Source organism: Dermacentor silvarum, chromosome 5 (genome assembly GCF_013339745.2).
Source record: "Dermacentor silvarum isolate Dsil-2018 chromosome 5, BIME_Dsil_1.4, whole genome shotgun sequence".
NCBI lineage: Eukaryota > Metazoa > Arthropoda > Arachnida > Ixodida > Ixodidae > Dermacentor > Dermacentor silvarum.
In genome coordinates, this window is record NC_051158.1 from 89,730,993 (window position 1) to 89,741,406 (window position 10,414).

The 10,414-nt window shown below is 50.9% G+C and overlaps 1 pseudogene; it reads right to left on the reverse strand.

Annotated features, from left to right (window-relative positions):
- Positions 1-5,244: 5,244 nt before the first annotated feature.
- On the reverse strand, positions 5,245-7,747 carry LOC119454224 (WASH complex subunit 3-like; annotated as a pseudogene).
- Between the last annotated feature and the right edge of the window lie 2,667 nt (positions 7,748-10,414).

The window sequence follows — 10,414 nt, forward strand, 5'->3', positions numbered from 1 at the left end:
AGGAGGATGGGCAGCACACGCTCTTCCTTGGTGCCGACGACGACCAGATTCTGTTCCGATATCGGGTACAGGCTGTATTTATGTGCGAGGTTTGGGTCCGCTTCTGCGTTGTCGCTAAGCTGGGAGATGGCTGCCCGTATGGCGTGGCCGATACTGCCCGTGCCTCTGTATTGAGTTAAGTTGCAGGTTTCCCTTGGTTTGACGATGACCACGTACTCGTCAGCATCCATGCGAGGCGAGTAGCGTGGTGCGCCTATATTCTTGCTGGGGCCACCACCAGAAAGGGAGGAAATGGGCCCTGCAGCACCGCTTGTCGTTGTGAGCGTGGCCCCCGCCATCGGAGGTGTGCGAACGCCGGTGCGGTGGCGACGCATTTCCCGAAGTACTCCCTCGTAATGAAGGGGAAAATTGGCCGATGATGGAGCAGCCAGCTGTATTTCCTGGACCTCCATACTGTCGGGGTCGTAGATACGAATAACGGGCTCCTGAGTATGCGTGCCCATGGTTTGGGCGGCGGTCGCGCGGCCGTACTCGCTGCTAGGCCTCAGGCCGAGCAGCGTCCCACGAGCTCGCCAAGGTTTTTCGCAGATAAAGGTCCAAAAAATTGGCCCACCAGGATGATTTCGTGTCCACGGACTCCTGGTAACTAGCGGAATCGATGGATATTAGTCTTGTGGTCGTAGTCCAAAATTGGCGCACACAGCGATTCTCGAAAAAAAGAGCGTTCGGAACATGCGTCTGCTCCGACCCGCGCCGCCTAGCGTTCTAACGCTATGGCAGATAGCACAATTCTAGTTCATGAGCTGGATTGCTCAAACAGGCGGACCTTAGTTAAACAAGAAATTGAACTGCATAATTGAATAAATAACAAAATTGCAGTAATTAACTTTTTAACTAATTACCTGATGGCCCATATTGCAATTTACAAATTGTAGGATTGTAGTAATACGTTCCAAGTTTTCGTGCAAATATTGTCCGCCTCTTCGCGTAGACCAGCTCATTAACTAGAATTTGGCTATCTGCCACAGACAACCTTAAATAAAGTTTGAAAGTGTTCGCTGAAACACCCTGTTTATATATATATATATATGCATTATGTCTGTCACTAATCTTATTGGCACATAGGTGATTCTACCTGAATATGTAACACCTCAATTTATGCTCTGTCACTGCCTGTTAAAAAGTGCTGCGGACCACGTCAAGCAATAAAAAGGCTTTTTGCTCGCGGTCCTCAACATTTTGGTGTTGACATAAAGTGAAGTGAATTGAATTAAACTTCAGCTGCAGTGGCGAAGCGATGAATAGCAATCTGCAGTCCACTCAAAGGGAACGCCTTCTTGGAGAAGGCGTGGAAGGGCATGAGCTATGTCAGCAAACCTAGGAATGAATCGGCGAAAGTAGGAGTACAAGCCTAAGAAATATCTTAACTGCTTGGCAGAGTCAGGTACCTTAAATGCTTGTACGGCCGCAGTCTTTTGTACATCTGGTCGTATGTATTTTTGAGCTACCAGATGTCCAAGCACCAGATTTTGTCGTTAACCAAAACAGCATTTTTTTAGCACAAGAGCCGCTTTCTCTAAGCAGTTCAATACCAAGTCCAAAAGTTTGTTGTGCTCACTAAACGTTTGGCCGAAGATCACAACGTCGTCTAAGTACCACATGCAAACTTTCCATTTCAAACCGCGTAATATCGTGTCTATGAACCTTTAGAACGTTGCGGGCGCGTTACACAACGCGAAAGGCATTACGTTAGACTGAAATAGTCCGTCGGGCGTTACAAATACCGCCCTTTCTCTGTCGTCATTGTGCATAGAAATTTGCCTGTAACCTGACCGTAAATCAACAGAGGAAAAGTAAGATTCCGCAAAGAGGCAGTCGATGGGGTCGTCAATTCGTGGGAGCGGATATACATCTTTCTTACTAACGGCATTTAGGCGACGATAATCAACGCAGAATCGCCCCGTACCGTCTTTCCTCTTCACCAATATCACGGGGGCTGCCGAAGGACTCGGCGATTCTCGAATGATGCCTTGGGTAGCACTTCTCGGACTTGATCGCTGATTATCTTGCGTTCAGCCGGGGACACGCGACATGGTTTTTGTCGGATTGGCTGGGTGGCTCCTGTGCTGATGCGGAGATGAGTTCTGCCCGCAGGAATCGATGGCGGGCCGTCGTGCTGCGCAAAGTCGAATACCAAGGACTGTTTCGTGCGCAGGGCCACCAACACTCGATGCTCGTGATCACTGAGGGATTTGTCAATCATGGAAAGTACCTTCGTGCTCGAGAGGCTCAAGACAGTGGTTGTTCCTTCATCGGGTAGCTCTGTAAGTACTGCCACCGGGTGGGCGAGTCTTCCTTAAACGTGGCAGCTTTAGGCCTTGAGGTAGCACTGCAGCTTCTGTGGAGCAGTCTAGCGCCCACAGCACCGCGCATCCATTGGTCACCGAGAGGTGAAGGAATGGAGGAGTGGTAGTTGTCAGCGGAGAACCCCCCCCCCCCCCTCCAACCCGAAATCTCCCTCTCGCTCTATATATAGCAAGCATGTATGCGGATCATCTGTGCAAAACTATCATCCTTCATCGGATGGTGTTTTTCTTGACGCCGGAGCCATCTTTCCTTGTTAGAATACAGCGACCACTCGACCGTGATACTTCAAGTGATGGAGGTGCGGGGTAATGCTGGCGAAGTTCCGGATGAAACTTCGAAAGTATGAGGCGACTTCATGGACGCTGCGCATTTCTTTTGCACGAAGTGGGCCTGAAAAGTTGAGCACTGCGGAAATATTGTCCGGATCAGGCTGGATGCCGTCTTTGCTAACGAGATGACCCAGCACTTTAATCGTTGTGCTAGCGAAACGGCACTTCTTCGTGTTTAGTTGAAGTCCGGCATTAGAAGGGAATGTGGGCACTTCACCTAGGCGCTGCAGATGTTCAGTGAAAGTCGAGGGAAACACGACGTTGTCGTCGAGGTAACATAGACAAGTTTTTCACTTGAGGCCGCGAAGAACAGTGTCGATCATTCTTTCAAATGTGGCGGGAGACTTGCAGAGGCCGAAAGGCATTACGTTAAACTCGTAAACACCGTCCGGAGTAGAAAAGGTGGCCTTTTGTTTGTCCGCTTAGTGCATTGAAATTTGCCAATATCCGGAGCGAAGATCAAGGCAGGAGAAGTACTGTGCGCCTGGCAAAGAATCAAGGGCGTCATCGATACGCAGCATCGGATATACATCTCTGCCGGTGATGTTGTTTGGCGGGCGGTAGTCAACACAAAAGCGTACCGATCCAACCTTCTTCTGCACTAATACGACGGGTGATGACCAAGAACTGGCGGTGGCACGTATGATGTTTGTTTCAGCATATCGGCGACGTTCTCCTCGATGATTTTGCGTTCGGCCAAAGAGACTCGGTAGGGACGACGGCGTACGATAGTCTGGCCATCGGTGTCGATAAGATGGGAGGCAAAGGAGGTCAGTCCGAGTGACGAAGTAATCATATCAAAGGATACCTGGTGCTTAGTCAGCAATTTGAGCAATGCTTCACTCTGAGCAGCAGTAAGGTCAGGACTTATCACGGAAGCAAGTGTAGATGCAGCTTATTTGACCTGTTGAAACAGAGTATGCAAGGCGGCAAGAGGAATGAGAGAGACTGGTTGGGTGTCCACATAACAGGTCACTGCAGAGCTTTCAGGTAGGATGATTCTCTCAGTGGTGATGTTCAAGGCGATGATTAGCGCAGAGGAGGAGGAGGAGGAATAACTTTATTGAAAAGGGATTGAGGTGAAAGGTTATGAGCTCGATGGGTGGGGCCCCAAGTCCAGGGCTCCACTGGCCCCGGCCGCCTGCCTTACGTGACGCAGATGTGCTAGCTGCACCTCGGGGTCAGAGCTGGCGAGTTGTGCCTACCATTGCTCCAAAGTGTTCAATAGTTCAAATTTACCTAAAAAGGTATTTAAATGTGGTGGTCTATTTTGGCAACCCCACGAAATGTGGTATAGCGATGGCGAGCCACCACACCACAGACAGGTGTGCCCATACAGCGTTGGAAACATTCTGTATAATTTTTGTAGGTTTGGAAAGACCCCAGTTTGAATCCTGTGGAGGTCTATGGCATCCTTCCCTTGTAATTATTTCTGGGGGTTGCTGTATTTTCGTCGCAGAGCTTTCTTTGAACCGCTCCAGGCTGAAAGCGAACACAATCCCATGACCAAGACAGGGGCCGTAAGGAGTGATGAACACGTTGCCATTGGAGATATGCATAGAAGATAGTGTTATGATTTGCTCGTGGCCAGGAGGCAGTACAGAATCGGCAGCAGTGAGAAAACGGAATCGTGGCTCGTCGACACTCCCGCTGCAATGAACGGTCTCGGTCATATGGACTATACGTTTGCTGCAAGAGATTAAAGCAGACGCTGACGAGAGGAAGTCCCAACCTCAAATAGGTTCATGAGCGCACGAGAATAAAATCACGCACCTAATGTGATGTCGGATACCATCAATGAAGACGCGTGCTGTACATCGGGCTGATGGTCGACTGATTTCTCCTTTAGCTCAATCAAGGATGATCCAACATCAGGTGTCTTCACTTTCCGTAGACGAGAGCAGAAGTACGCACGCATAAAAGAAATATTGGCTCCCCTGTCAATCAGAGCTAACAAACGCACACCCTCCACAGACACCAATTCGACGGACCTTCAGGAGGACTTGTAGCACTTGCGTGCCTTGTCAACGGCGGCGATGCAGTTTTTCCTCCAAAAACTGCACTGGTTAGTTTTCGGGTCCCTGGACATGGAGTTGGGAGACTGGCCGAAGTGGTGAAACAAGACGTTGGAGCGGCGATGGGCAGCGGCGTCTCGAGGCACGTGTGGTGTGGGCGGTGTTGCAGAAGTCGATCGGAGATGAAGATCGGTGAGCGGGAGGATTATCGGCATAAGGGCGGTAGACTCGAGGAGGCGGTGCCTCGTCTTGCCCAATTCCGTCGTCTCGCCCGTATGAACACTGAAGCAAGCCAAGACGATCGCAAACATCGGTACGATGCCTCTCACCACGTCATTTCCTACCAACATGGTGACGATGTGCTCTTATGGACACCTGCACGAACACCCGCTTTATGTGAGAAGCTTGAGTCTCGAAATATTGGCCCCTACAAAGTCACAGGGCAGACCTCGGCGGTGAACTATCGCGTTACAACTCTTCATGCCCCAATTGACCGACGCTACCGCAGAACATAAATCGCGCACGTTTCCTGCCTAAAGCCCTTTCATCTGCTGCCCAAAGTCTAACTTGCGGCCAGGCTGGGGGCTTCCGTCCACGGAGGAAATTAGTGTAAGCACTTCTGCGGATTTCATCTCCATCTGTACAAAACCAGCATCAATCATCGGCTCGCGTTCCTTTTGGTGTCGGTGCCATCTTTTCCGCTTGGAATGGATCACCGTCTCGACCGTGGTATTTCAATATATATATTGCCTCGGGGATGAGAGTTGCAAAAAATGTTAGGAAAATTATAGTTACAACATATATACAGAGAGACGGCTGCAGGCAAGATGGCAGAACAAGAACACGAGTGCTGCCCAGATCGTCGTCTTCACCGTCTTTCTGGCGGATTCTTCCATGCTCGGCATAGCGCGTAACATAGAACCCCCGCCATCGAGATTGCCGTCTCGGCGCTTAAGGAGCAGTAGGATCGTGTCCGGCAACATAAGGCTTAAGGCCTTATCAGTGGCGGACGCGGCAGATGATCGACTGTCTAGTGGAGTGATCTCGTGCGTGACTTCAGAGATCTTGCGTAGGACCTTGTAAGGCCCGGAGTATCGGGAAAGAAGCTTTGACGACAAGCCAACGTGGCGGCAAGGTGTCCAGAGGAGGACCAAAGAGGCCGTAAAGTAATTAATGACTATGTGATGGCTATCGTAGCGGGCCTTCTGGGACAGCTGGGAGGCTTAAAGACGATCCCTCGTAATCTGGTGAGCCGTTGCAGCCCAAGAAGCTGTATCGCGGGAGTAGTCGGTAAAAGGGTGCACAGATGATGGTAAAATAGTCTCGAAGGGCAATGTAGGATGGTGGACAAAAGAGAGATAAAAGGGCGAAAAGCCAGCGGTGTCATGGCGTGATGATTTGTAGGCAAATTTCACATAAGGCAATGTGCTGTCCCAATCACGGTGGTCTGAGGAAACGTACATGGAGAGCATTGTGGTCAGCGTGCGGTTGAGGCGCTCGGTAAGCCCATTGGTTTGCGGATGGTAGGCAGTGGTTAGCATGTGACGGATGGAACACGAACGAAGAATGCCGTGGACAGAAAGGAGCGATCACGGTCGGTCAGCAGCTGTCGAGGAGCGCCGTGGTGAAGAATAACGTTGTAAAGTAGAAATTCCACAACGTCAGTGGCACAGCTTGTCGGTAGTGCCCGCATGATAGCGTATCGTGTTGCGTAGTCCGTAGCGACGGCAATCCACTTGTTGTTGGCAATCCACAGAGATGTTGGGAATGGCCGGATGAGATCAAGGCCGACGCGGTAGAACGGGACACCGGGAATGTCGATGCGCTGAAGAGGACGGGCTGGCGACAAGGATGGATGCTTGTGGCGCAGGCAGGACTCACAAGCAGCAACGTATTGGCGCATAGAGCGGTGGAGGCCTGGCCAGAAGAACCGACGCCGAACACGATCGTGCGTGCGAGTTGCTCCGAGATGTCCAGTGGTTGGGGCATCATGAAGCTGCTGGAGGACAGTGGAACGGAGTGTTTCGGGAACAACCAGTAGAAGCTCTGGGCCATCGGAGCTGGTGTTGTGTCTGTATAAAATGCCATCACGAAGCACGAATAATTGTAGGGACGGGGCAGTGATGATAGCATAGACGGCGGATAATTGACCGCAAATTGGCATCGCTGAGCTGTTCGCTATGTATCTCGAATAAATAGGATATCGAGAAGATACAGGCGTCCGAATCGCGCGCTGGCGAGTCGGGAGGGTCCACTGGATGACGGGATAGGCAGTCCGCCTCCTGGTACAGTCTGCCAGACTGCACCAGCGACCAAGTCGTCCAGTCGGATCTTTGAGGGAAGACAACCAGCAAAGCGCATGGTGGTCTGTGATGACCGAAAAGGTGCGGCCAAACAAGTATGGTCGAAACTTTCCGACAGCTCAAACTAGTGCAAGGCACTCGCGCTCAGTGATCGAAAACTTGCACTTTGAAGAGGAAAGAAGGCGACTGGCATAGGCGATGACGCAGTCGCGTCCTTGTTGCTGCTGGGCGAGTACAGCACGAAGACGAATACCAACATCGAGCATCTTGAAGTACTTTGAAAACCTAGGATCCTTGGAGACAGTGTTTGTTGGTGCACCTGGAGGCTGTGTTGCTGTGTCTGCTGCCTTGAGGGGTTCAGTTTTTGTGTCAGTTTGGGACCATTTGCCTGTGGCAGCTGTGGCTGGCTCTGTCCAGCCGTGGCCTGTGTCGTACTCTGCCGATCATTCGCCTCCTGTTTGGCTTCAGTTGCACTGGCCGTTACATTCTCGAGGCGAGGAATCGAAGAAAGTTTTGCCTCTAAGATGCACACAGATGCTTCCAGTCGCTGTATTCTGGCGAGTAGGTCTTCCAGTTTCTCATCACAAACCGTTGCGAAATGATTGAGAAACGAAGTCGTCCTTGTTAGAAAATAGTTGAGAAAAGCTAGACTCCGCTTCTGTTGGATCGGTGGGACCTTGGCACAATCAACGCCGTGACCAATAATCGGCAGCGCATCGTCGTCCATGTTGCACACGACAGGGCCATGAGCATGACCCATGACTGAATCTTCTTCATCTCTACACATCATCATCACTTGTATAAATTCCTCATCTGTATTTATCATCATCAGCTGCACAGCTTGTTCTTAGTCATGGCTCGAGCTGAGCAGGAGTAAACTGTTCCTTATAGGTGGTGGAAGGGTGCTTTACGTTCCCCGAGACCTCTCGCCCTTCGTAATGGGGCTCCGCTCGGGTAGCGCCCATACCGCCTTCTGCCATGTCTGCTCAAGACAATCCGAGCACTTCCGCTACTACAACCCCAGCACAGCTTTCGCCATCCCTCGTGGCCATCCACAACCACCACCATGACCCACCAGTCTTCGCTGGTTTGCGGGGAGATGACGTCGAGGAATGGCTCCAAAACTACAACCTGGCAAGCGACTTCAATAAGTAGGATAACTCACAGAAGTTGCACAATCTCCCCATCTACCTCACCGATGTCGCGAAAACCTATTTTTGGGACCATCAGCCTGATCTCCCCGACTGGGAAACGTTCACGCAGCAACTTCGTCAGATCTTCGGCGCTTCCTCTTTCCGCACTGAGGTCGCGAAGAAGAAGCTCGGTGAGGGCGTCCCGTTCCCCGGGGAATCATACACATCATACATTGCAGCTTTGTGCAAACGTGTCAACGCCACCATGTCCCAGACCGACCGCATACGGCATATTATTAAAGGCATAAACACCGCCGCCTTTAATGGACTCGCCACACAAAATCCTGCCACCATCGAAGATGTAATAGCTCCTTGCCAGTGCCTAGAGGAGCTTCAATCTCCACGGCTATGCATGGGTCACACGAACCTTCCTCTGCCTTCAGCAGTATAATTGTGCACGATCATACGTGATATCTTTCGGGAGGAACTTCACGGGCGGTGCACTTCATGTGCGACAGAACCAGGCGTCGCCCCGTCAACGACGGGCTTACGCGAGATAATCAAGCAAGAGATCGCCTTTGCGTCGCGTCTAACGTGCTCCTACGGCCCCTGCGCTCGACAGGTGCCAACTTATCTCGACGTCGCGGCTCTCCCTCCGGTCACCACGGTCCCTCTACAAACGGACCACTATGTCCCTGTGGCTTCATTGTCGCCACCAGTGCGCGTACAACCTTACCGCTCCGCTCCGCTTCCTGCTCGACCCATTTGCTACTACTCTGGCCACCGCGGGCATATCTCCAGGTTCTGTAGACGGTGTCAACAAGATGACCAACGTGGTTATGCACCCGCAGAGCGAAGAGGCGTCCGTCAAGCAACAGGCTACCAGAGAACCTCCTACCTCTCTTCATTTCACCGATCACCCTCTCCTCCATACCCTACGAGCACGCCTCTAAATTCTCGAGACTCTCGCCGCAGGTCGCCTTCTCCACGTCGTCGTTCCATGTCACCTCTCCGACCTGCTTCTCATGAGTCAAACGCCAACTCGGAAAACTCTCCGATGCAACTTTAGGAGGGGAAACTGCATCCACCATACAGCCTACAATTCCTCCAGAGCCACCGTCGAACTTGTTGTCAGTGTTTGCGGAAGGTGTGCCCGTCGAAGCTCTCGTTTACACAGGTGGCGCCGTTTCGATTATTCAGGCATACTGTTCTTCCCGCCTCCGGAACGTGATGAAGCCTTATTGCGGACCGTCTCTTCGTACAGCTACCAACGCCATTCTTCGTCCCATAGCGCAGTGTACAGTTCAAGGATTCATTGACGGAATACGTCATCACATTGTTCTTGCTGTGTTTCCGAGTGTTCCCACGGAGTTATTTTAGGATGGGATTTCTTGTCTTTGGCGTCCGCTGCTGTATCTAGTCGTGAGCGACTCGTATACATCTGAATGCCACCGGTTACTTTCTTCCTGATTATGAAGAACGCATGCGCCTCGTCACCTCCTCCGATTATGTTCTTTGGCCACCTAGACAGGCAATTATAAGTGTAAATTCCAGTAAATTCCCTACGGTCATACGCTATCTAGAGAAATTTTTATTACCCCTGGCCTTGTTCGCTTCTCTCATGGCTCTGCATTCCTCACCGTGTTAAACCAAACTGCCGAACCTCGACTGCTATCCCGTGGATCAAGTGTAACTTGCGCTGTTGATACTCAGCCTAATGCAGTTCTTGCCCTTTTGACTGTGATATTAGAGTTAACGTCGTCGCCAATCACTGCCTCTTCCACACCGCTGTCGGCAACCGTAAGCCCTGACCTGACGCCTGTCAAGTGCCATCGCTAGCAGAAATCGGTTTGCCAACGACATCACCAATCTTGCCTACAAGATCAGTGATGTTTTCATTTTCCATCTCAACAAGCCCTTTTATTTCAACATTCGATCGGCACGAGTATTGCTCACCTTGAGTAACTCGCTTCTGCAGTTCGACAATGACTGACTCATTTTCACTAGCTAGCCTTCAGCCTCTCATTTTCCTCCCTTAAGCTTTCTCTCTCGGTGCGCCCTTCCATTAACTGTTGATTCATTGTTTCAAATTGCTTTTCCATGAATAAAAGTCCCTCTTTCATTTGTTTCATCTCGACGCGTAGTTCGTGCAAGTGAGAGCGTGCATCCCGATCCTCCTGTGACATCACAAAGAGTAGAAAGTGCAAAATGTGGAAAATAATTTCGATAAGCAAAATGACACAGCAAGTTGGAAGCGGTGACAAAGA